This window comes from Carcharhinus amblyrhynchos, chromosome 4, assembly GCF_965287045.1.
Source record: "Carcharhinus amblyrhynchos chromosome 4, sCarAmb.v2.hapA, whole genome shotgun sequence".
In the NCBI taxonomy this organism is placed as follows: Eukaryota; Metazoa; Chordata; class Chondrichthyes; order Carcharhiniformes; family Carcharhinidae; genus Carcharhinus; species Carcharhinus amblyrhynchos.
This window is the reverse complement of record NC_137327.1, coordinates 76,544,080-76,571,076: the sequence shown is the minus strand read 5'-3', so window position 1 is coordinate 76,571,076 and position 26,997 is coordinate 76,544,080. Positions and strand designations below refer to the sequence as shown.

General features: G+C 40.5%; 1 long non-coding RNA gene across 1 annotated transcript; it reads right to left on the bottom strand.

The window, feature by feature from the left end:
* Positions 1–1,984: 1,984 nt before the first annotated feature.
* LOC145342130 (uncharacterized) lies at positions 1,985–26,804 on the bottom strand. Its single transcript, XR_013886513.1, has 3 exons — positions 26,688–26,804; positions 25,710–25,812; positions 1,985–5,539 (listed from the first exon to the last, which is right to left on the bottom strand). It is a non-coding gene; the product is annotated as an uncharacterized LOC145342130 (long non-coding RNA).
* Between the last annotated feature and the right edge of the window lie 193 nt (positions 26,805–26,997).

The window sequence follows — 26,997 nt, the reverse complement described above, 5'->3', positions numbered from 1 at the left end:
CGTTAGAAAGGGAATTCCAGGAATTTGATCCAGCGACTGCGAAGGAGCTGCTATATTTCCAAGTCAGGATGGTGAGTGACTTGGTGGGGAACTTCCAGGTAGTGGTATTCCAATAAATCTAATGACTGCATTACAATGGAAGCTACACAGACTTTGCAAAAAACAAATTCTTTAATTTTTTTTTAATTATGTAACTTTTATTAACCAATGTGCAGAAATTTCACATCCCCATATATAAAATTAGCTTTCCAGTGACAGCAAGGGTTCTTACAACAGTTATGAAATTAATATGCAGTTCAAATTTCATTAATCCCCATTCTGATAGTGTAACAGAGTAAATTATAGGAAACAACAGTGTAAATGATTGGAAATTGGAAACACTGTAACTGTTTCTAGGATATTTTAAACAGCTTAACAGTGAAAGTTCTTGTCAGTTCACCAATTGCAGCCCATGGGAGTCTCTACACACCCCTGTGTAGGAGTGATGACCGCAACTCTTGGGTTTCCGCATACTCAGCCTGTGTCTCCCAAAGTTCTTGTCAGTTTTATTGGAGTAATGATAGCAAAAGCTGACCATTTCACCGCCATCACACTACAGCAGTGGCTGGAGGAAATGTGCTGTCCTTGGGTAGGCAAACAAATTATTCTCCTTACACTAAGATCGCTAGTCACATCATAAAGTCTGGCTAGTTACACAATCCTATCTGTCCCTCTGGCTGAGAAAAATATTTTTTCATCAGAATGTATAACATGCTAACAAATTAACAAGATGGAGACATGCATTTTTGAGAAATGTGATTTCATTAGCTAGGACTTGTAAAAAAAGATATTCAGTCAATCACAATGCAATAATGAGCTATTAGCACTTCAAAAGCACCTAACAAACTCACCAATCAATACAAATGTCAGTGTCAGTTCGCATATTAATACTGCTGAGAACTATGCAATTCGTTCAGTGGTCACCCCTGAATGTAGTGGTCACCCCTATATTGTGTGTGAGCAGCTTCCTCGCTGTTGAGGCGAGTATCCGTCCATGTAACAAAATACAGTAAGTGTGTGGGAACACTTCAGAGGAAAAGCACAGCCACAGCAAATCTGGAGGCCTGGCATTGGGCCTGAAAGAAATCGCATGACTGCAAAAACATGAAAAAGAGTGAGCTATAAATATTATTGTACAATGACTGTCCAGTACACATATGGACATGAATTAAACCAGGGCTTGTTATGCAAAAATCTTCTGTGTTGATGTAGAGAAATATCAGCAATGATGTAGATAAGGTAAAAGTAACCATGATTGAAAAAGGCAGGTACCACTCCAGCAAACAACTAGAACAGGTGCAATGTAGCAAATGGACTCTTTGTGTTCTTTAAGGAATTACCATGCAACAAATCATCCCATTTCAATCCAGATATGATCAAAGGGAAACACTGCATAAAATTGGCAGTGTAGCCTGCTGTAGGAGGCTTAAATATTAAACATATTACTTACTGGGAATAGTTGATCGGAAGACCTTGAAAGTTGGGGAACATTCAACATTTTGGAGCAAAATATGCAGATTAATAAATATGTATCTAAATGAGGAAAACAATTGGTTGATAGTGAGATTTTTTAAAAATCTTTTCAGAGGATATGGGCATCAGTGGCTAGACCAGCATTTATTGCTCATCCTTAATTGCCCTTGAGAAAGTGGTGGTAAGCCACCTTCTTGAACACCCACTGTACTGTTAGGGAGGGAGTTGCTACACTTTGACCCAGTGACAGTGAAGAAACAGAGATATACTTCCAAGTCAAGATGCTGTGTCCTTGGAGAACTTGCAGGTGGTGGTCTTCCCATGCATTGGCTGCAATTGCCCTTCTAGATGGTAGAGGTCACAGAGTTGGAAGATACTATCGAAGGAAATTTGGTGAGTTGCTGCAGTGCAGCTTGTAGATGGTATACACTGCTGCCATTGTGTTGGAGGGAGTGGACATTGATTAGCATGGGCTGCTAATCAAGTAGGCTGCTTTGTCCTGGGTGAGCTTCTTGTTGAGCTTCTTGAATGTTGTTGGAGAGGGAAGTGGAGAGTATTCCATGCCTTGTAAATGGTGGACAGGCTTACTTGCCACAGAATTCCCAGCCTCTGATCTGCTCTTGTAGCCACAGTATTTATATGGCTGGTCCAGCTCAGTTTCTGATCAATGGCTATCCCCCAGGATGTTGATAGTTGGGGATTAGAAATGGTAATGTCACTGAATGTCAATGGTCGATGGTTGGAGATGTTGGAGATGGTCATTGCCTGGCACTCGTGTGCACCAATGTCACCTATCACTTGTTAGCCCAAGATTGCATATTGTACAGGGCATGCTGCATTTAGACATGGGCTGCTTCAGTATCTGAGGAGTCATGAATGGTACTGAACATAGTGCAAACATCAGCAAAAATCTCTATTTCTGACCTCAATGATGGAAAGAAAGGCATTGAGAAGCAGCTGAAGATGACTGGGCCTTGGGCAATGGGAAGGACTCCTGCAGTGATGTTGTGGAACTGAAATGATTGACTTCCAACCATCACAACAATCTTCCTTTGTTCCAGGTCTGGCTCAAATCACTTGGTACTTCTGGTTGAAGTTTGTTGCCAATGTGTCAGCCTTATCTTTTGCACTGACGTGCTGGGCTCCACCATCATTGAGGATGGGGATATTTGTGGAGTGCCCTCCTCCAGTGAGTTGTTTAATTGTCCACCACTATTCATGGCTGGATTTGGCAGGACTGCAGAGCTTAGATCTGATCCATTGGTTGTGGGATTGATTAGCTCTGTCTGTTACTTGTAGCTGATGTTGTTTGATACACAAGTAATCCTGAGTTGTGGTTTCATCAGGTTGATACTTCAGTTTTAGGTATGTCTGATGTTGCTCCTGGCTTGCCCTCCTGCACCCTTCATTGAACGAGGGTTGATTCCCTGGTTGATAGTAATGATAGAGTGAGGGAATATGTTGGGCCATGATGTTACAGATTGTGCTGGAGTACAATTCTGCTGCTGCTGGTAGCCCAAAGTGCCTTATGGATGCTGGATTTGTTCAAAATCTATCCCATTTAGCAGGATGGTAGATCCACACAACATGATAGAGGGTATCTTCAGTGTGAAGATAGGACTTTGTCTCCACAAGGACGGTGCAGTGGTGACTCCTACTGGTACTGTCTTGGCCAGGATGCATTGGCAAAAGGTGGATTGATGAGAACAATGTCAAGTAGATTTATTCACCCTTGTTAGTTCCCTCACATCTGCCGCAGACTCAGTCTATCAGCAATGTCCTTTAGGACTTGACCAGCTCAGTCAGTTATCAAGCTACCAAGCCACCCTTGATGATAGCCATTGAAGTCCCCCATCCAGAGTACATTCTGTGCCCTTGCCTCAGTGTTTCCTCCAAGTGGTGTTCCACACGGTGGAATACTGATTCATTTACCTGTTTACAAGATCTGTGTGATTTGTGCTGCCATGGAGGTAAACTTTGAGAGGGGAAGGGTCTAAGGTTTCCCAAACAATTCACAGACGAGGTTAGTCTTCCTAGATCTGAAAAAGGAAGAGAAGATATAGGCAGCAAGAAGTGTGGTTTCCCACATAGGTGGGAACTCACACTCAGACTGAAAAGAACAAATTCATGAGGAGTTAAAATGAAGGTTAGAAGATTTGCACTTGAGGAAGAACCTCCAGCAAAAAGACTTCACTGTGAAAGATAGTTTTGAGATTAAACATTCTCAGACTGAGAAAGGGAAAGAATAGAAGTAAACTCCCACGCGTGAAGAATAACCTTGGACTAGGTCCAAGAGAATTGAATATCTACTTAAAGGACAGCACAATGTATATCTATAAAGCGTCTTTTCCATTGTGCTAAAAGGAAAAAAGGAATGTTCTGTTTCGTGGTTTAAGGTACAAGTTTCCTCCAGGGATAAAGGCCTTTTCAAGTCACCGTATAAGCCATTCCTGTCACCTTTGACAGGCTCAATGTCATTTACAATTAATTAAACATTAATTGGCAGCATCAGCCACTGAAAGGCCCACTTTGGAGAGCTTGATTGGCCGACAGCTCCCCAGCCCATCCAGGCATAGTGCTGCAGTGGCCAATAGAGGTGCTGTAGCACTGTACCTCGGCGTAAGTCATGGGGCTGCACTTGAGGTAAGTCCTGGGGGTCCAGGGGCCCACAGGGTCGGGGATGCCCTGGAGGAGGGGAGAGGGAGGAGGAGTCAGGAGGATGAGGGATCTCGCTGTTGGGGGATAGATTTATTCATTTTTCAGTTTCCTACTCTGCTCTGACCCATTCCCACCAGTCTATCAATTGAGGCTGGGTGGGAAAACGTTCTTAAGTAGCCATAAAGAAGCTACCCTAGGCCTTAATGGGGGAAAGGGCAGGTTCCCCACCTAAGGGCCCTGCCCACCTAACCATCAAATTGTGCCTGTGTTGGGTTGGGTGGGATCCTGGAGAGAAGCCCCCTCACTCTACCCCATCCTGTGCCTCAAAACCCACCTGAGATAAATGTAAATTTCTGGCCAATGTTTAGGTAAGAGTGCTTTTGGTCTGTTTGTTCCAATAAAGATCTTAGCACATGGAAATCTTGTTGCGTCAACCTTTCAGCTATTAACTGGAAGTCTGAATTTCTTTTAAAAGTTATTGGCCTCTACGGAGATCATAACAACTCAGCGGAAAGAGGTCATGCTGCACAGAAGGGAATATTGATAGGGGGAAATGCAATTAATGGTGTGAGGGCAATCCTGTTTGCAGCATAAACCTCGACATAGATCTTTTGAGCCAAATAACTTGTTCCTATAAAGTAAATTCAATGTCAATGCACAGCAGACAGGAAGAAAACACATCAGGAACACAAAGTGAACTGCTACACAAAATGAAATCAGTTTAATTCCATTATTTAATGCACAAAAGTAGAAGTGGCATTTATAGAATCATACAGAACCATGGAATGATACAATATTGAAGGAGACTGTGGATCCATTGTGCCAGACTGGTCATTTGAAAGAATGGCCAAATTAGTCCCAATCTGTTGCTCTTTCCCCATATACCTGAAAAACTTCCCCATTAAGGATTTGTCCACTTCCCATTTGAAAGATTATTGGCAATGCTATTGTTATTGTTTCATTCCACATCATAACTTTTTGTTTTTAAAAATTGCCTCCTCATCGTGCCTCTGGTTCTCTTACCAATTACCATAAAAGTGTATCTTTTGGTTACTATCTCTCCAAGGACAAACTGACAGGATCCTGAGAGAACGCCTTGAATTGAAAGCAGTTTGACGAACTTCACTGGTCATGCATGCCGGCAGGGACTGACTATCCATGCAAGACTTTATAAACAATGTGCAACATCTCAGTCGCAACCTTCTGTTGAGCTAAGCTTCTTCATGCTTTGCTATTCTGCAATGTCCTGGAAACTGGTTCTTTTAAAGCATGCAGAGGATAGAACTCGTAGCAGGTCATGTCCTTCCAATGTCGTCTGTTCTTTTTCCCCTTATTACATTGCAATTGTTCTGGATGGTAATCCGGAGGCCTGAAATAATATGCCAAAGAGTGTGAGTTCAAATCCCATTATGGCAGTTTAAAGCATTTGAATTCAGTTCACAAAAGCTAGATTTTTTAAAAGCTGACATCAGTAAAAGTAACCATAAAGGTGTGATTATCAGAAAAATCAAATCCTTCATTCATGTCCTTCAAGGAAGAAAACTTTCTCTCTTTACCTCCTTTGACTTTGCTGTAACTCCACTTCGACACCAATGTGTGTAACTCCTAACTCTCCTCTGTAGCAGCTGAACCAGCCATTGGGTTGTGGTGACCTGAGATGGATATTAAATGCCAATGTTACCAATGACACCCACCTTGTAAGTAAGTAGAATTCTCTTCTCAGAAAGTAATGGAGGTTGAGTCATTTATTTAAGGCAGAATTAGTAGAATTTTTAATGCACAAGAGGGTCAAGGGTTATGGGGCATGGATGGATCAGCCATAATCTTATTGAATGCCAGGGTAGATTAGACTCAAAGGGCTGAATGGCTTACCCCTGCACCTATTCTCCAATGTTCCCATATCCTATGATGAGAATGATGAGAAAACATAGATTCCTGCCAATGACAGCTACACCTTTGTTCTCAGACATATGGCGTGAAATTCAATAGGAAGAACTTTGCTCCTGATGGTGGAACAGGAAGTGGACATCAGTTCTGGTTATGTTACGGTAGCCCTCACAATGCAAATTTTAAATGCATGTGGTACCTGTGCAGTCACACAACAAAGGACAGTTCTCAACAGACTGCCTCCTCAGCAGCTGCTGATGTCAGGGTCGCAAGAAAGTGTGATGATTGGAAAAGGAAAATGAAGAAACATTGTGAGCACGATGATGGCACAGGTGCTGAGACACAGTTAGGTTTAAACTAACATGACGGGGATGGGAACCTATGTAAGGCTTCAGAGCATGGGGAATCAAGAACAAGAGGAAACAACAGCATGGAGAATACAAAAAAATGATTGGAAGAGAAATCAAGGGCCAGAGTCAGATAAGGACACAGTAAAAAAAAAGTAGGAACAGGACAAGAAACGCTAAAAGTGTTCACCTTAAGGTTTTGTATCTGAATGCTCGAAGCATATGAAACAAAATGGATGAATTAGTTCTACAGATAGATGTAAAGGGGTATGATATAGTTGGCATTATGGAGACATGGCTCCAAGGTAACCAAGGATGGGAGCTAAACATTGAGGGCTCGTCAGTCTTGAAGAAGGGCAGACAGAAAGGAAAAGATGGTGGGGTTGCATTGTTGATTAACTAAGGTATACGATATTAAGGAAAGACATTAGCACAGATGATGTGGAATCTCTATGGGTCAAGTTAAGAAACACAAAGGAGTAAAAAATATTTGTGGGGTTGGTATTCAGGCCACCAAACTGTAGTGGCAACATTGGGAAAAGGATTTGACAGGAAATCTGAGATGCATATGTTGAAGTAACACCTGTGATTGTGGATGGCTTTAATCTGCATAAAAATTGGGAGAGTCAAATTAGTCACAGTACAATAGAGGAGAAATTTCTGGAGTACATACCAGATGGTTTTCTCGACCAATAAGTTGAGGAACCAACAAGGAACAGGCCATATTGGACCGAATATTGTGCAATGAGTAAGGATTTGTTGGCAATGTAGTCGTGGGAGAACCCTTGAGGATGAGTGACCATAACCTAAGAAAATTATTTGTCAAGGCAGATAGTGACATTGTTGATTTTGAGACCAGGGTGCTGAATCTAAATAAAGGTAACTATGATGGAATGAGACATGAATTGTTTATAATGGATTGGGAAACATTATTGAAAGGAAGGAATTAAGAGGTGAACTCCAAAAATTGTTTATTCCTGTTTGGCACAAGGGTAGTAAGGGAATTGTGGCCAAGCTATTTCTTACAAGGCAAATTAGCAATAGTATTAGATTCAAAGAAAAAGCATGCACATTGGCAAGAAGAAACAATAGGCCTGAGGCTTGGGAACAGTTTAAAATTTAGCAAAGGAGGACCAAGGGATTGATTAAGTAGGGGAAAATAGAAAGTAGAGAACATTAATGCCAACTGTAAAAGTTTTTATCGATACCCAAAGAGAAAATGATTGACAAAAACGAATGTAGGGCCCTTACAGTCAGAAACGGGAGAATTCATAAAGGAAACAAGGGATTTCAGGAGAAGGCAGGATCAGGGTTTTGAATTTGATGATCAGTCATGTGGAGCAGACTCAAAGGAGTGAATGGCCTGCTCCTGCTAGTTTCTATGTTTCTATGTTACAGTACACACATGCATATAGATATCGCAGTAAATTTTGGCCACTTTATCATTATGAGCATTTATTGGGACATTGCCCAGCCACTGCTGAATAAAGGGGACTGGGGGATATCTCACTGATGTAGGCAACAATGTTAGAGTTCAGTTTTATTGGATGGTAATGTATTTGCCATGATTTGTATTCTCGAGGCAATGTAACATGGTTGCATATGCAGCCATAATTGATGATGGACACCTCCCAAGAAAACCTTAGCCATATGTGACATTGCCTCTCAGACATCAGTGCTCTTCAATGATGAAGACAGGAGACTGCCTTCCTCCTGACCTCCTTCCCCCTCAGTTGATGTTGGTTGATGTTACCTATGTATTTTTTAATTTGTTTGGGGTATGTGGATATTGCTGTCTGGGCCAGCATTTATTGTCCATCCCATGACCTGACCTGAGTGTATGTCAGAGTCAACCACATTGCTGTGGGTTTGGAGTCACATGTAGGCTAAACCAGATAAGGATGGCAGATTTCCTTCCCAGAGGATATTAGTGAACCAGATGGATATTTGCAGTCATTGAAAATGGTTTCATGGTCATCATTGGACTTTTACTCCCAGATTTTTATTGAATTCAAACTTCATAACCTGCCATGGTGGTATTTGAACCTGGGTCCCCAGAGCATTACCCTGGGTCTTTGGATTATTCGTCCAATGACAGTAACACTACACCATCACCTCTCCCAGTTATTCTGAGACCAAGTGCCTCCCCTGGCAAATCCTCTCCTTCACTATCTGACATTGTAAAAATATTGGGTATATAAAGCTCATTTCAGATCCACAAAGTGAGCTGTGTGCAATGATATGGACATCTCTGTTGATTTGTCTTCCCTCCCTAGAGCAGCCTCATTTGATCAATGGGAATACATGATTTTCATGATGCTGAATGAATGATCCAGAACTCCTCCCCTCCCATCCCACAGTGGGCTCATCCCACAACAACCTGATCTCCTGCAAGACCAAAGTTTCTGGGAAGGATCTGATCTTTAGCAACAGAGCAGTTTATTCGTAGGCAGGTTGATGGGCAGTAAAACCGCTACCCTGCAGTTGGTCCTGTCTTGCTTCAACATCAATGTCGCAGGCCTGACTGTTGGCCTGCCATGTTGCAGCTGCCTCCCTTTCATTCACAAAGGAAGAGGGCACTACAATGTCAGACCCTGCCCTATAGGACAGAGTCTGGATTCCTTCAGACACCTTCTCCCCACAAATGTGTCAGTGCCTTGCTGCCACTTCAGGACCTGAGCATAAGCACCATCCCCTTGCCATCCCAACCACTGCACCATTTGGTGACCCGAGCATCACATTCAGCATTCCCAATCTCATCCTATCCATTATCTTCCCTGGTACCATCCCCCACTTATTAGACAGACAAAACCTCAACTCAGTTCCAAACATTGAACAAGCTTACCTGGTGCATGGCATCTTTAAGAACTGAGGCAATAGGAGGCATGAGTTTCCAGTGTATCACTGACTTAATCTTGAAGGCAGGATTGTACTTACTTTGCTTCTCAATAAATGAGTATTCATTGCATGCAAATGAATGGTAAATAATCTCCAGCCACTAGGTGGAGTGTTGGCCACTTTGCTGCTGACACGCTGCCCACTCTATCTCAAGCTCAACAACAGTGTTGAAAATATTAGATTTTGGCTCCCGCCTAATCAAATCTCCCAACCTTCCACATTTCCTCTTTTTCCAAATCCCATTAAATACTGCCCATGTTGTGTACTATTTCCTTCTCACAGTGCTGCACCAATGGCTACATTTCTTCTTTATCAACACCGGCATGCAGCATTCTATTGTTTTCAAAGAAGAGGAGGGGTGTTCTCTCTCTGTCTTGGCCAACTAACCATGTTATATTGTTGCTGCTCATTAGATCATGCTATGCACAAATTAACTGTCACATTTGCATCATTGCAACAGATTTTCATTATTACAACTTCAACAATACTTAATTAGCTGTATTAAGGGATTTCAGAGTTTTGTTAAATACAGACCAATGGTCAATTTGTTCTTCATGCCAGTAGTGTGTATCATCATTTATGCACACCTATTTTCTCAATAAATTTAAAGAATAGCAAAATGCAGCCCATGTTGATTCCAGTGCTTGTGTCCCACGCTCAGGTAGCTGCTCTATTGGTTACATGGTATTCTTATCATAAAAATGTACATTTTCATGCATGTACACAAGAATATGAACGCTTTTGCACAGGACCGCATCCTTAGTGAAGGCTAAAAGGCACAAAAAGAAATGATAAAATCAACAAGAATATGCTGTTTTAATTCTTCCCAGGCATAACAAAATGGAGCTCATTAATGGAAATTGACCTCAGATACACATATTTCACTAATGTTGTAATGTACCTAGTTATCAAAACATTAAAAATGTAGTATGAATGTGTTGATACAATATTGGTATTGAGCCAGTTTTTGCTATCAAATAATACTGAGGCAAATTGAGTGGGGGCTGGTAGCTTACTGTTATCTGTGCAAAGCTCTTTCAGCAACAAGTATGGGGCATGCAGGCATGTAAAAAAGAATCCAAACGTTGCTGTCGAAATAGTCATCAACTTCTCAAAAATGGTCCACTGTTAAAATGCAATGAATGATGTGAAATTTCTCTTTTTGTGCAGCAGACACAAACTAAATTCACTACTGACGATTAGTGCTTATGATTACAAATGAAACTGCTCCATTAACATTGTAATAATTGCTAATTACTGCCAATCAACCTCTCTGGCACTGAAAATTAATTATTACAAATGTGGGGTCTTTCAACAATAGGAATTAGAAATAAGAGCTACTCAGCCCCTGGAATCTGTTCTGCCATCTGGTAAGATCATGGCTGATCTGATTGTGGCCTCACCCTCACTTTGCTGCCTGCCCTCTACCTTTTGAATCCCTGTTTAGTCAAGAATCTATCTAACATTGCCTTAAAAATATTCAATTTTAAAATATTTTTAAAATATTCAAAAATGTCTCCACTGTTTTCTTGAAAAGAGAATTCCACAGACTCATGACCCTCTGAGAGAAAAAAATTCTCATTTCCATCTTAATCCGGAAACCCCGTATTTTAAAACTATCCCCTAGTTCTAGTCTTTCCAACAAGGAAATAATCCTTTCAGCATGCACGCTGTCTGCTTCACACAGGAATTTAAGTGTTTCAATAGGATTATTACCTCTCATTCTTCTAAATTCCAATGGATACAGGCCCAAGGTATCCAGCTTTTGCCTATAAGATTACCCTTTCATCCCAAGAATCCATTGGGTGAATCTTCTCTGAACTACTTACTGTTATATCTACAGCCTTCGTTCTTTAGTCCACAGCCCAACCAACATCTCCTTCCAGTCCTCCCAGTTAATGAACAAACCAAGGAAGAATTTAGAAAGCTGATGCATATTAAGGTAGAAGTCATGGAGGACCCAGGTGGTTATCCTTAGAGGACGAAAAGAGTGAAGGTGTGAATGTTAAAATGCTTAGATTTTTAAAAAATCATGCCTTCTATGTAACAGCTTGTGAGAATGTTATCAGTTGCAGACCTTCAAGACAGCCTGTCTGCTTAAGACTAGACCACATAACATTCTGCTTTTTGACTTTCAACAGAGGATGAGCAAGACTGGATTTTTCCATAACAAATACCAAAGGTAAAATATGGGGATATGCTGTGCAAATGAAGGATTGGTAGGAATCATTGTTTCATCAAATGAGAAATGACAAAAAGCAGCCAGGATTTAATTGGCAAATATGTATCTCAATGAAGGATGTGAACAAAATGCTTTTTCCTGGTTTGCTGTAATTGACTATAATTGATGAGTTGTTTCTCTACAACATCAGATCCACTCCCGCCATTTTGGTGGAGGGAGGGGAATTCTCCTTGTGCACAAGTAATTAAAGACCTTGCATCAGCTGCATGGTGTCCAACGCTGTTTATATTAAGAATTGACTAAGTGGGCCGAACGCTGCTGGTACCCAAGGATCTCCGACACTGGCTCTAATTCAATTATATTCTTTCTTAAATAAAAAGATCAAAACTGCACACAGTATTCTAGATGTTGTCTCATCAATGTCCTGTACAACTGTAGCAAAGTTTCCCTACTTTTATATTCAATTTCCTTCATTACATTTGCCTTCCTAATCACTTGCTGTACCTGCATAGTAAGCTTTTTTGATTCATGCACCAGGACCCTCAGGTTCCTCTGTATTTCCAATCTCTCTTCACTTAAATAATACACCGCTTTTTTATTCTTCCTGCCAAAATAGGCATGTTCACGTTCTCCTACATTTTACTCAAGCTGCTAAATATTTTCCTGCTCACTTAACCTATCTATATGCCTTCTCAGATTCCTTATGTTCTCTTTACAATTTACTGTCCTACCTACCTTTGAGTCATCATCAAATTCAGCAACCATACATTTGGTCATCGAAGCCATTGTTATAAATTGTAAATAGTTGAGGCCCCAACACCAATCCCAGTGGCATGATATTTGTTACATCTTGCAAACATGAAAATAATCCATTTAAACCTGCTGTGTTTCTTAGCCAATCCTTTATCTGCACTAATGTTACAATGTTACTCCTTAAGTTAAGTTTTAAGTGTTGTTGGACATCTTACAACTGTCAATTTAAAACAAATGTTAAATGGTCTTTATTTCCCTTTTTCTCCCTTTCATTCTATCTCGCTTAATTTAATCTTTCTTTCCCTCTCTTTATTTCTCTTTATGTACCTGAATCCACTGACTCAAACTCACACAAATCTCTCAAATCCTTTCACTTTTAATTCCCCAACATTTTAATCTGATTGGTTAGGGAGAAGTAATTTTCCCTGTTCACCTAGGTCCCAGATGCCCTGTTATTATCTTGTACTTCACAGGTTGTGCTGCGAAAAGTATTAAAATCTAAATGTGCACACACAGGTCTAACTGATTAGATGCTCTGTTACAACAATATCTGGCCATTTTTTTGAAAATTTGATAGCTTAACCCATGTAATTAATTTGGCACATTTTCTTTGTTTTATATCCTGGGATCACATTTACAAATATTCTGTTCCATGGCAAGTAATAACCTACTGATGTTGCATATTTCCATCTTCTATATATTTAGCATTGAGAAGATTCACCAGGGCAACCAGATGTATCATGAGCACACTCTAAAGCTTCAAAGGAAAGTATTTCATTGCTTTTTTTATGATCAAGGTATGTTGTGACTCCTTATCATTTACTTTTATAAATTAAACACATAATTATCTTTAAGGTCATTTAAAATCTTTTTTGATAATGTTATATAGGATTATTCAGATGTAAATAAAGCTAAAATCATTTTTTCTGATACAATTTTCAATCACTGAACTGCATATGAACAAGCCGCCTGCACCACGCAAACATTCATTTTCTTAAAGTGACAGGCAAAGGAAGCATTTAGGACAGATTGTGTGAATACATTCAAAACCATATAAGTGGGAGAAAAGCTATTTAGTATGCAGCATTGATAATTGTAACATGCTGGAGTCCTACACACAATTAAAGTTAACCGATAACTAAAAACTGGAAAGCGATTAGATTGCTTACAATGACAAAATGGGGAACACAGACGTTAACATGTGCTTCTATATTCAAATCATTTATTGCATTAGAACAAATCAAACTATATGAACTAATTCATGTTAAAATGGACCAAAGGTGCAAAAAAAGTGGAGCAATGTAAATAATTATTTGATCTATGTTAATGATGTCCTGGAAAATAGCTAAAGAAAATGTATAAATCTATCCAACACTGACAGGTTCGTTGATGCAACATTTCAAGAAAATAATTGTGTCCAGTTGTATAAGACCAGAAAATGCAGCCTTATAAATTCCTTTGATCATCTTGAACATCATAGTTACTCATAAAAGAAACACTCTGAACATTTTGGTCCTTTTGTAACTCTTGTTATTTTTATATCTGAATAGAAGATTAATCTATATATTTGGGAGTCCCAAAACTTCAGTGTATAAATGCAACATATAGTGCACTATACAGATCAAGAAGATCCTAAATTTGATCAGCACACTTAGTAGGCTTAGCTAAAGTAGCCAGTTGACAGTGGGCTCAGCAATTAGGGCCAACATGCATGGATTAAGGAAGACTGCAAAACAGGAGCAATTGACCAAGATTGCCACTCTTGATTGTGTCCAGGTACTGTCCTCCACAACTCCCTCTGCAACCTAATTTCACCAAGTACTTCATGATCTATTGTGTTCATGAAATGAGACATATAAAGACAAAAATTGAGGAGAGTGTTTTAAATTTGTATTATTAATTTTAAGGGTAAGCATCTTTTAAAGATTTCTTTAAATGACAGAAATACTCAAAAATGGCATTTTTCATGAAATATTAATGAATATAGAAAATGTCTTCACTCTGCTTTTTAATTTTATTTATATTTTAAAAACCTGACATATTTAAAATACAATTAAAATAACTGTGCTTTATTATTAGTTTTGTGAGAATTGCTATCTATTCAAATGTGTCAGCCAGCTGGGTGAACCATCTCCTTAACCTATTGAGACAATCTATCCCAGTAATTATAAAGTTATCTTCTAATTGCCTACATTGTGCTTTTGTCTGAAATGGATTGTGATTGCTAATTAAATATTATTTCTCATGATAAGAATCAACAGATTTTATGTAGCCCTAAAAGTATTTATGTCCAAGACATTGTGATACAGTTCTATCTATTTTGTGGTATTGTCTCTAGGCAGTGTAGGAGTAAATGTGTCCCGGTAATGACAGAATCTCTGATTTTGTACAGAATTATTAATATGAACTAACATCAAACCCAATATAAATGTTAAAAAAGATACTTCCCAAGCAGAAAGAGAGCCAAAAGAATCAAACACAGAAACCAAGCCAATAAAAATGTGACTAAATGTGGAACTAGAGCTTTGTATATTGTATGTTGATATATTGCTTGTTCCAGTTTATTTTAAATCTACCCGAACTCTCATCAGCTTGCCATGTGCACTTTGGTTCTTTGTGAATCATTGTACATTCCCTCCTGAATATTGAACACGTCTTTACCTTGTGAGTATGTGACTGCCGTAACCAATGTTATTATTCATCTTATTCACACATATACTCCTGATGTAAAATTTGTGAAGCTTCTGAATTGTTTATTGGTGATCTGGTCTGGTCAGTATTCAGTGAAGGGAATGCAATAAGTAATTTTGGGACATCTGCAGTCGTGGGTATTAATTAAGTAAAAATCCTGGAGAAATGATTCAACATAGGATGAAGGCACAAAACAAAGTGAAAGGAAGCTGCAAATTCCCTTAGTAAACAGTTCTAAACATGAGAAGGAAGCAAGCTCATTTTTGCAGCTGAACGTTGAATAGAATGATATTCTGGGAAGTGTTGCAATAGTGTACTGGTGTATATGTGCCTCTTCAAAACAGGATGTCAGAATGTCAAAACCAAAGTTTGTTTACATCGGCAAATTAATATAAATGTATCTATGTGAGAATAGATAGATAGATAAAGACAGGTAGATAGATACAGATATAAAGGTACATATATAGATACAAGTATGTAGATAGATATAAAGATAGATGTACAGATACAGATAGTTATAGATAGATAGATAGATAGGATATCACACACTAGAGCACCTTTTCAGCAATGCGCCTAAGAGCATGACAGATCAGCATCACATCATTCTCATTAACCCCTTTCCTTTTTGCATTGAAATTGCAGATGGGTAGATGTTGGTTACTGCCAGTATCAAATATCAAACTGCTTAATTTATACAGTCCTAGCACTCTGCAGTTTTATTTCTCTGATTCAAAATGAGGATGAAACAGAGATAAACCCAGATTTCGACATGCTACACAAAAATTAGGCTTTGTTGTTATTGGAAGAAAATGCACAACAAGGGCACATCAGTCTTCCCTCATCAATGATTAATTTGAGCCAGCTGGCTGTGTGACATCTTGTTCAGTGACATGATTGGGGAAAAAATAGAATAGCCTTTGTTCAACTCGTATAACCATGGCTATAGAATAAAGGATGTTATGGAATTTCTATGCATTAATATAACATAATTTGGTTTGTGATATAACAGCAGCCCTCAAACACTAAAAAAGAGTATCCTTACTTCGCTCTTGACCCAACTAGTGTTGCATACAAGGCTGCCTGTTTATTGTACTGCATTCATTTAGTCGTCATCTGTACATTAGTGAGTATTTGCCAAATTATAAAAGTGAAATCAAAGGATTTTTTCCAAAAGAATTATATTATTTCATACACTTATGTCACTGTAACTTCATTAAGAGCTAAGTATTCACAAAACAAACCTGTTCAAAGCTGACACATTATTCAAATAGTTTTTGGTGTCATGTGTTAGTTTGAAAGTAATATTCATCATCATCAACATTCAATGAGTTTAAATTGGGAACTTCAGCTAGAATAATTTTAGTATGCATCACCACATAAAACGTATCGAACTTCAACTTCGAAATTATTCAAAGACGAATTCAAGGATTGTTCAGAATGCAACAGATATTGTCACAGTATACAAAATATTATTCAAATAAATTTCACGTTGAGCTCAAGTAAGATTAAGTTAAGGCCGCATTGTTTGTTTTTTATTGAAATGCATTAGGATTTAAACATTTGACCTAATGTAACCTCACTCAGGCCAACAGTATTGGTAAAGGACCTTCAGTCGATGGTAAACTTCATTGTCAAACTCCAAACCAGCAGCAGTACAGTGAAGAATAAATGTTCACGTGAAAGGGTTAAATGAAAAGTTACTGTGAATATATACTTCTCATTTTCATTATAAAACAATTGTGAGACAGTGAATAAAAAGAGCACCCCAGAAAAATTAATTGCTTTGCTTGAATGGGTTAAGAAAACGAGATAGATAACACGATGATATCCACTTTCGCTTAGCAAAGTACAAGGAGACACTTGGCGAAAACAAACACCATTAGTTAACAGATGAAGGGACAAAGTAACTTCGCTCCACAGAGACAAATGGGAATTGCCAGAGTAAATGTGATCTGCACAAGCTTAGACCTGGTGCCTGGATGAATGGCTCTAGTTTCAATTAAAAACTGAAGTGAAGTAGAAAAATGGACATGTTGCTGGTGGTTCTGTTTCTTATAATTCGGCCCCACCCCCCTTTCATTTATATGAGGTGTGGCAGCGTTACTCCTTATATTAACAGAACGGGAGATTGGTGTTTCTTACTGCAACTGACTCCGGTTTCTCTCGAGTCACTTTACGGAATCACACACTCATATCCTGGCATCTGCCCTGAACTTACAAACCCAAACATTCCCATTTACTGACTCCTGCTGAACGAAAAAGGAAATACTGGCCTCCCCTGGCCATTAGTAGGACAGATCTTCTTGTTAAACAAGCAATGATCTCTCATTGTCATTACCGATGATTCAGTGTATCCTTTAGGTTTAGACTACCCTTTCTTACTGTACTGCTGCACACTGCATACCCTTCACTGCTCGAGATATCATAATGAGGGATTACAAATACTAACTTTAAAAAAACCCTTTTGACTCCCTGGAGGGGAAGAATTGCTCTGTACGTAACGACGTCTTTTAACGTTCTTTTCGAATGCATTTTGATAGTGCCCAGCTCGTCCCTGTTCCTCTCAGTACTACCTGTTCATTAAGAAGCACAATGCAAACGGATGAGGCTATGACAGAAAGGACTGACGTGAAGCAGATCCCCTGTAATTCTTATCGTGATGCAGTGAATCATCCGGAGTTAACTAAATATAAAATCATTCCTCATCGTATTAGGGAGAGAGAAAAAAAAACACAGTTGGATAAAGGAAAACGCAAAGCTGGGAAAATGGGACAATGATAGACGGATTATTTCCAAAGCAAACCTGTCTGTGTCCTAATTGAAGGAGACAGCCAACGTGTGAAGCACTGTTGAGTGTTGAGACAGTGATATACAATACCTGGTGTCTTTCGCATTACTCTGTGGATCATTACATGCGAAACATATCGTGTTGAACAATTTAGGTTGCCATTATATCAGAATCCCAAGCGTTCAGCATCTTTCATCTACAGTGATTTGACCCAAATGTGCGACGCACATCACTTGGACTGTGCTGTAGTTAGCAGGTGAGGCAGAAAGCCCTAGTCACAGCAGACAGAGCACAAACAGGGTAATTCAGACATTCCTTTAGACCTTTCTAAACTATGTCGAATTTTAAGCCAGTTTTGTTTTGTTATTTCTATAATGAATAAAATACCGGTCTACTAATTCAACCTAAACATCAAGAAATAAGGCATACAGTGTATTGATGTTATAATGCGGTATTGCTGCTTATCTGTAACATCTAAATTGTTTAACAAATCGTAAAGGAGCACGTAACTGAAATCTTTGAATGGCACCCATTAATGTACATAATGTTCTTCTTCGACTCTCTTGAAGGATTGGTTGACAGGACACCACATCACGAGCTGAATATTGTATTATTCGTTTTTTTCTCTCTCTAGACATTCGATGTTGCCGCGTGTTTTATTGTGTACGATTCTCAAATTATTAACTTTGCGGGCTGCTTTGCGTTTTACAAAACACGGGGGAGGGGGGAGGTGGCATGTTCGAAGTGAATTGGAAAAGGCATCTAACGAGATTGTTCTTCCCTTAGTCCAAGAGAGGATTTCACATTCCTTATTGGAAATTAATTTAAACAAAACCAGGTAATGTACTTTGAAAGCTACGAACATCATGCGTTTACGCTTTTAGATACTCTCTAATCTATTCTTCAACCACGAAAGGCGATCGCTCCTCTCCAGCTATTTAAGATAGACAAGTTTATATTTAACTTCTATCATTCCTAATTGGATCTGAGGCACATTAGGTCACTCCGAACGCTTGCTCAGGAAGTATTCAACAAAGATAGCTAATATGATAGCACGATTCTATCATGTTGACTTTCACTAATGTCAAGTATGAACTCGGTAAATGTATTAGTAACGGAGGACAGGTTGTCTATCAGGAATGTTCCCTCATCATTCTGCAAAAATATCTGAATAACTGACTAGCAAGTTCCCTCTTTCATCCTGCCCTGGTATCAGAAACAGATCGCTCCGCGTATCTGCTGCAAACATTGACACTAACACTTTGCAGGGAAGACTTTGTGTGAGGAGATGTGTGAGTGTTGTTCTGAGGTAAAGCAACGATGCTTATTGAAATAAATCAGATTCCCGTGGAAATGCACAGTGAACCCATCACCCAGTTAAAAGGGGGCAGGTTCAATATTTTGGGCCGTGGTCCTTCCTGAGTTCTGCCCAGTGGTCCACACTCAAAAAATTAAGCTGCTTGCGGTTGCGAATCGACCTCCTGCGGATTTATAGCTACTTCCAACCCCAACACTGTGTAGACTTATTTTATTTAAGACGCGGTCTAAGTCACTTTGGACGGTAAACGAGAGACATTATATAAATGAAAATAAAAGCAAATTACTAATACAGCTGATATATGCCAAAATTATCATATTATCCTATTAATATATATTGACATCGTGGGTAACATATAATTGAATATATTAACTGTAATGAGGTATGATTCCTGATTGCGTGACTGGACAAATCAAATCGTTCTTTTTGCGAAAGTACAGTTGGGGAAGTTTTTTTTCAAACCTGGTCAATTTTGTAATTCACCACGATAGGTCAATCCCACACGCATTCTCCCTTTCGCATTGAAATAGAACTTTCATACAGGAATACGTGGGCATACTTGTACGTTTCATACATTAACCTTGACTCAAGTGGGCTTTTATTTTTCATAGACCACCTCCTCTAAAATAAAGTACGTGTTTTATTTCTGTCTTTCTTCATTCGGCATTAATAACCCTCGGATTTTAAACCAGGGTGCCAGATGTTTCAAAGACCGTTTCCTGAAGAGTCGGATGTTTAAAACAAAACAAATGAATAAAACCACGTTCTGTTTTTCAGGCCCAGAACAACCCGGATTGAGTGAGAAACCAGGAGATGAGAATCTCCTGGATAAGTATTTGGATTGGAGTGTGCTCCTAGGGCGCAGTTAGGATTCGAACCCTAGTCATCCGCGGTAATGTCGCCGCACAGATGCTACTGGGCTAATGGTGTCACATTTTAAAGAGACTTTAGTCTACAGCTCACACGTACTGTCAATGTCACAATGAGCCCATACACGAGAGGGGGTGGGATGGGGGTGTCCAATGTGGTTTCTGGGGGAAGGGTTTTGAAATAATATTAAATAAAGATTAGGACAGGGCTACAAGATGTATTTAAGATGCTTTGATAGTAACGAGCATTGCATACGTCTATCGCCAAAACACAACGGGAAAGAAACTGTGTCTCCGTTTTGACATCTGTCCCTAACTGTTCCGTCGAGAGACTAACTACTACTCTTTTTTAATCGCATCGATTCATTCCCTAGTCTAAGATAAAGTTGCAAATAAAATTGGCTTAAAAAATCACCTGGTCCAGTTTACAACGAAGTGACTGGTACGAAGGTGCAATATTCCTCTAGGTTTCGTGGTATTTAGATTGAGCAATGTAAGTAGTCAATTGAGGACTGATACATTCAGTCAGCTTTGGTAAAACAATTCGAAGACTTTTGGTGAAAATGTACTTCTGCCATGAAGGAATATTAATCCAAACAGAAATCATTTTCTTACCACATGACGTGGATTTATTTTAATTAAGGATTGTGATTATTAATAATCTACTCCAATCTCAATGAAGTGAAATCGGGTGTAGTTTCTGGCTGGCATTGTGACTGATAACGAGCTGCTTTGAGGAAATATTTTGGAGACTTGATCGATTCAGTGACCTGAAGATATATTGCTGTGAAGCAACGGAAAGCAGCCAGCATGGGTCAATCTGAGAATTTACAGAACATGACTAACATTTATCAATATCAGTTCCTCCCACCACCAATTACACCCTCCCCCCCCCCCCCAACACACACACACACACACACACACACCCACCGCACCCTGCCCTCATCTCCACTGAACTTCCTTAGGAAACTTTCCGGCCTGCGGGGGAGATCTTTCTCCAATTAAAAAAGATCTTAAAGAGTGAGAAATCCATCACTTTCGTGTAAACGGGAGTGGTGTCTGATCCAAAGAGAGAAAGCTGTTTGTGTACGGAAGGTTAAAATGGGGCAAATCTTAAGCATAAAACCATCACAGATGAATAAAGCCAAACGGGAAATCACCCCAATATTTTTTTCAATCCAATGTCCTGCTTATTTATGTGATCCCTTCGCGATCAAAACAAAACCCGAACAAACTCAATAAACTCTGCAGCTAGGCGATGTAAACTCAAAATGGTTAAATATAAGAATACAAGGAAATGTGTTACTGAGCAATCGTTTAGAATATTCTCTCATGTTCCAGGGATTTGTTCAATGTTCAGTGACACCCAGGGGTTTCTTTCCAAATGTCATGTACGGGCTGGAGGGAGTTGCAGTTGGATTTTACTTCTTTCCCTTCAATGATAGTGAAAGTTTAAAGACACCCCCATATTTTGCCCAGAAACAGGCTGGCTCCCCGCTGGCTGAGGAATAGTCACAACTCACAGCATCACCAACAGTCTGAAGCTTGTCACAATCCCTGCCGAGGGCAGGGACACCGACATTATTTGTATTTTTTTAGGGAGGGGGATTGCCAAATCTGTTAAGAGCGTGGGTTCTACAAAGTAAACTTCACATTAATACTCAAATAATGTCTAATTCCTTTCTCGGCAGTGCCTGTGTTTGTTTTCTCAAAGAAATGTAAAGCATTTGTGTGCGATTCATTCGTAATGAATTCATACAAGAATGCAAGCTTGGAGCTGAGTGTCATCTATTCGAAAAATCATGATTATTCGCTTCAGAAAAGGTTTCAGATCCTATTTTTTGTTGGGGGTAGGGTTACAGACCATCACGTGTAATCGTGTCCACCTCACTTATGAAAAGACTTGGAGTCCCGTTTCTCCAGGACCGTTCTTTTCTCCTAGGCTGCTGTTACTATCTATTTGTAAACAACCTCGGGGATAACCCTCCTCTTTCGGCTCCCTCGAAGATTCATGTCAGCCCTGTCAGTGTCCGTTTAACATTCATTTAGCCCCTGTCTGTATCCCATACGCCTTGCGATCTCCCCCCACTCCCTACCACCACCACTACCACCACCGCCCCCCCTCCCCCACCTTCCATGGCAGCGCCAATTCGCCACCTCTCATTCTCGGTGGTCCCTGAAAGCTTGTTGGAGCAGTTCCCCTGGACACACCTCTCCGCACAAAGCCTTATTCACTTCCAAATGATTTCATTCACAACCCCTCTCCCCGAACGACATGCACTCTCAGCAGTCAGCGCCTGTGTGAAATGAAGAGCGCGGGCAGGTTTACTCTAAAGCACCCATATATATTTATTTTTAAGTATCACTTCAAATAGTACCCACAGCACTCGTAGCTTTATGAAATCGATTACACGTTTACTCTTCGCTTAGTGATTTATATGCAAGTGGGTTGCTTGAATTAAAAACAAAACGATTGCAATTAAACAATACTGACGAGGAGAGGGTTGCCCTCCCCGTGTGTCCGAATCGGCTGAGCCAATATTCGGGGCCAATAAGCGATAAATGCCCGAAAATTTCCTGCAATGTGTTTACATCCTGGACAATTTCAGGAGGACACTTTGTCTATGCTACAAGTACATAAATGCGTCTTCGATTAAAACATGTCGCGCGAGTATCTTTGCAGGTTTTGTATCGAGGCTATTCCAATATGTCATCAGTTCGATCTACCCTGTCGGTGCATCACTTTTTATTTGCGATATTTCGTCTCCCGCCACGATGTGCAATTGTGTCTTTAGCTTCCAGAGTTTCAGAAAGGGACTGTGTCCTGCTTTCTATCAGTGGGATCCGCTTGTCAGCGCCCTATCATTCTTACCACATCGCGGAGAGGAGATTGATATTCCTGTTCCACTACACACACGACATGCAGAAATCGCCACACACACGCATTCCACACGTTCTCGGGGTCCAGAATGAGAGGGCCGAGTCTCAAAGAGGCAAGTGTGGACAAGCTGCAAATCTTTGTCCAACACCCATTTCAGCCCTCAGAGATGTGGAACTGATTTAATTAAAACAAACACCCTTCTGACAACACATTACATTGACAACTCATATTTACTCAGTCTGGTTATTCGAGACGATGTGAGGAAGCTCAGAGACTGTCCAGGGGTTAGTAGACCTATCAAAAGGAGTTTTTTTCATAAAAAAAGAGAATAGGTTTCTAAACCCGGAGAAATCAGAGGCATTAGTTAGTTTATGGTTGCATCGGGAACCCGCTCCCTGGATTTAGCCCGCAAAACAGCAATGTCACCCCCTGTTAGTGAATCAGACACATACATTGCACAAATGTATCTGACTGTGGTAGCCGCCACGCCCTTTCTCTAACCTCACCGAAAGCATTAGCAAACAATGAGTATTTCATGGGAATTTACCGAGAACATTAGTGAAATATAAGGCCAGCAGCGCTTTAGCTGAACTTTCCATTTACTCCACCAATACTGCGCCGTTGTTTTAAAGAAATTTCAGAATAAACTGACGCATTGCTCTCAATATTTCTACATTGCCAAAGCCAACCCTCCTGTGTTTTCAGATCAGACACTTCCAGGCACTGAAACCACTCAGACATTCAGAATTAAGGTTGCCAGCACATATCTTAGATAGGGTGTTTGACAGGACAGAATTGCAATGGGACTTTCTCTTTACAAAGGAAGACAACACTTTTGTCCGATTTTCTTAAGTTCCAGCAGCAGTACACTGCCAATCAGGAGGAGAGCGTTTGGTGTTTTATGAAGTTGCTAAGGAAATGTAAACAGAACTGTACCTGAGGGTCTTATCCGCATTATCTCCCAGGCAGGATGAGAGGGCGGGAGAATAAAAGTTTCAATAGACAACCCCGAACACAAAATAAACTACTAATAAAAACAAACCTCATCGTGTCATGCTCGGCTCATAACCGAATAGCGTGGTTAAGTTCAGCTATGCTTGTCTCTCTCCCTCTCCCCCCCGCTTTCCCCTTATCTCCTGAGGCATTTCACTGGACGGGTTGAACTTATAGCAAACGCTTTCTTAACGGGGCTGGGAAATGTCATTTCGCGCCTCCGATCGGTTGCCCGTTTCCAATGGGTGAGCATCGGATTAACCAGCGAGTAATCACTATTGCTAAGGAATTCCATTATAAAAAAACGAAACGACATTGGTGTTGGCGGAGAGACCACAGGAGCCCCCTCTCTTTAAAAAAAATAAGCCGTATGGATTTCAACAGGATCTGGCGGGACACAATATAGTTTTTGTAACAGAAGTGCTCACAGAGGCAGGTGAAGTTGGAGCTAAAAGGTCCTGACACTGATTGACAGTTTGTACTCGGGGTTTTATGCTGGTTTACCCCATTGAGAGGGACTGGAAATCTAACCAAGAACCATTCACAAATCCGGGGCACAAAACAAATCCCTTTCTTACAGATTGAATCGTTCAACTCTCAATCGGAAATATTGATTTGATATACAATTTTATATGTTATATATTATGTGTTGAACAGTGAGCCAGTACACTCTTGTATAGCTCGGTCCCTCTCCCATGTCCGGCCAGTCTACTCGTTTGAATTGTCCTCTTTTTATTCTGCTCTGTGGATATATGGCATAATGTGACCACTGTTCTCTCTTTTATTTCTCTCTCTATGGTAACGAAGATCATCGGCACAAAAATGTGTCTATGAATAAGGAAATCAGCATAAAAGAGCGTCTGAGAGCCGCATCTGTTACACTTGGGAAGTTAGCGCCTGTTAGTCTAACATGAAAGAGCCAAGAGGGGATTCCACCATCACTTTTTTTGCAAGGGGGGGAGGAAAAAGATAGAGGGGAAAAAATCCCAGCACAGATAACGTGACAAATCGAACTAAAACAACCCGTAAATCCAGCTTCGGCAACCGGTGAGATTCTTCTCAATCTTCCTGCACCGCATTTGAGGAAGTGCCGTTATAAATTAAAATTACAGCAATCAAAGGTCAGATATTTGACTGTTTCTCACGTTAAAAAGTGCTTTCCACAATGTTTAACTGACCGTTTTTTTTTCTGAAGCCGGTTTATTTCCGCTATTGTTTAACATTGATTGGACGGGCTGACTAAAGTTGGATAACTCTCTCGGACTTCGGAGACTTCAGAAAGTTATGTGGGTTCAGGAAGAGTGGAGCCACAGAGTGATGCCCCCCTCCTCCCCCTCCGCTCCCCACCCCCACCCCAATTTCCCTCTTGACCTTGAGAATGATAGCGGATCCAGTCTGGATCTCTCCAACCCAAGACGGCAACAAGAAGACAGAGAGAGAAAAACTTTTAACAAGGGCACTGGAACATGACTTGGAGCTGGATCAGCGCCCCCGGATGCAGAGAGGATTTGCCTCCTCTTTGCAAGGCGTGAGGCGAGAGAGGTTCGCTTCATTCGGGGGGCAAAAATACATCCAGTTGCATTACTGGATCTGCTGGGTCACTGGCATTAAATTCTGAACCCAGTGCATTGTCCCCCCTTCCCCGTCGGTCTAACACCAGCCATTCTCACCGGCTACGGCCACCACTGGGTAAACATCGCAAATCAATTCGCCAAGCACTTTGAGAGTTCTCAACGTTGAAGCGAAAAGGTTGCGAAACAAACTACACCGCCACCTCCCCCCCCAAAAAAATCAAATTTCTTGTGATCACTAAACGTTGCGAATGTATGACAGAGCTGCGCCTCTTAAAACAGTTAAATTAAAGAAAATACACATGTGAAAGCTTGCCTAGTGAAGTATTGCAAACTAGACAATGAACTGGAAAATACTCACCTCTCACCCGCCGCTGATCCTTCCAAATTTCAGCTCAGCCGAATTTACAGAAAGTGTCGTCGGCAATGGCTTAGAGCTTCTGCCGGCGTTCCTTTATTTTGCCCTAAATATATGAAAATGTATGCAAATTTAAATCAATCTTAACCTCGGATCTCTCGTTGTATTTAATGGAATTTCAAACCAATAGCTGGACTCCGGAGCCCTTATACCGATGTCAAATGTAATTATTCCGCGTGCCCGACATCTCTAAATGCCTATAAAATGCCCCCATCATTTCCTATCGGGTTTCCTATCGGAATACAGGAACCCAGCGAACGAGTTGGCTGCCCCCGCCATCCTAATTTCTCCCTAGCAGCGCGCTGCTTGCGAAAAGTCTCCATCCTTTGAAAAGACTTCCTGGTATAAATAATTTCCCAAGGCTTTGTCATGAAGGGAGTTAGCCCAGGGTCCAGTGCTGGTATATTTGATGGAGCACGGCACACATATATGCACACGATTTACATTTTTAATAAGCATTTTGTGCCCTGATCATTTTGCGAATCGAACAAAATAAGAATAATTTAATAAGCCCCCCTCTCCATGCAAAAAAAAGTTATCCAACAGCCACAATGTTCAACTTCGATCAAATCCCAGCTGACCTGACTATGGAAAATGAACATTCGTTTTTAACTCCAGATCAGTGAGATTTAGGCACTTGAAGTAACCAGCCACGTTACTTGCTGCTGAATCGTTCGAGACGCCTCGAAGATGGTGCAAAAGTGGTAGATTCTTAGCTTTTAAATAACTTTTCAACTGAAGTTTGCACCGAGTTTTTTTTAGATTTTCTCTAAGAACCGGGGTTGAGAGTGAGCTAGGGAGTCCCCCCAGATTTCCAACTAAAGTACTGATCTGAACTTTGCCAGATTGAATAGGACAAATTGGGGTGTCTCTTGCTCCACCAAGAGTTAACCCTCAGTAAAGATGTGAGCTGTCAGTTACCCAGCATGGGGTATCCAATGGGCTGCGGCGCTTCCTTTGATTTCCTCATTGGGTCGACAGTCGGGGTTTGGAGTTTAAAACACAACAGAGAGAAGGAGAGAAGGAGAGGGAGGGAGAGGGAGAGAGAAAGGGAGAGGGGGACGAGGTAGAGGGAGGAAGAGGAGCATCTAGAGAGTGGCAGAGGGAGAGAGAGAAGTTGAGAGATAGGGAGAGAGGAGAGAGACTGAGGGGGGAGTGGCAGAGGGAAAAAGAGATAGAGAGGCAGAGGGAGAGAGACAGTGAGGGGGGAGAGAAGAATAGAGATAGGGAG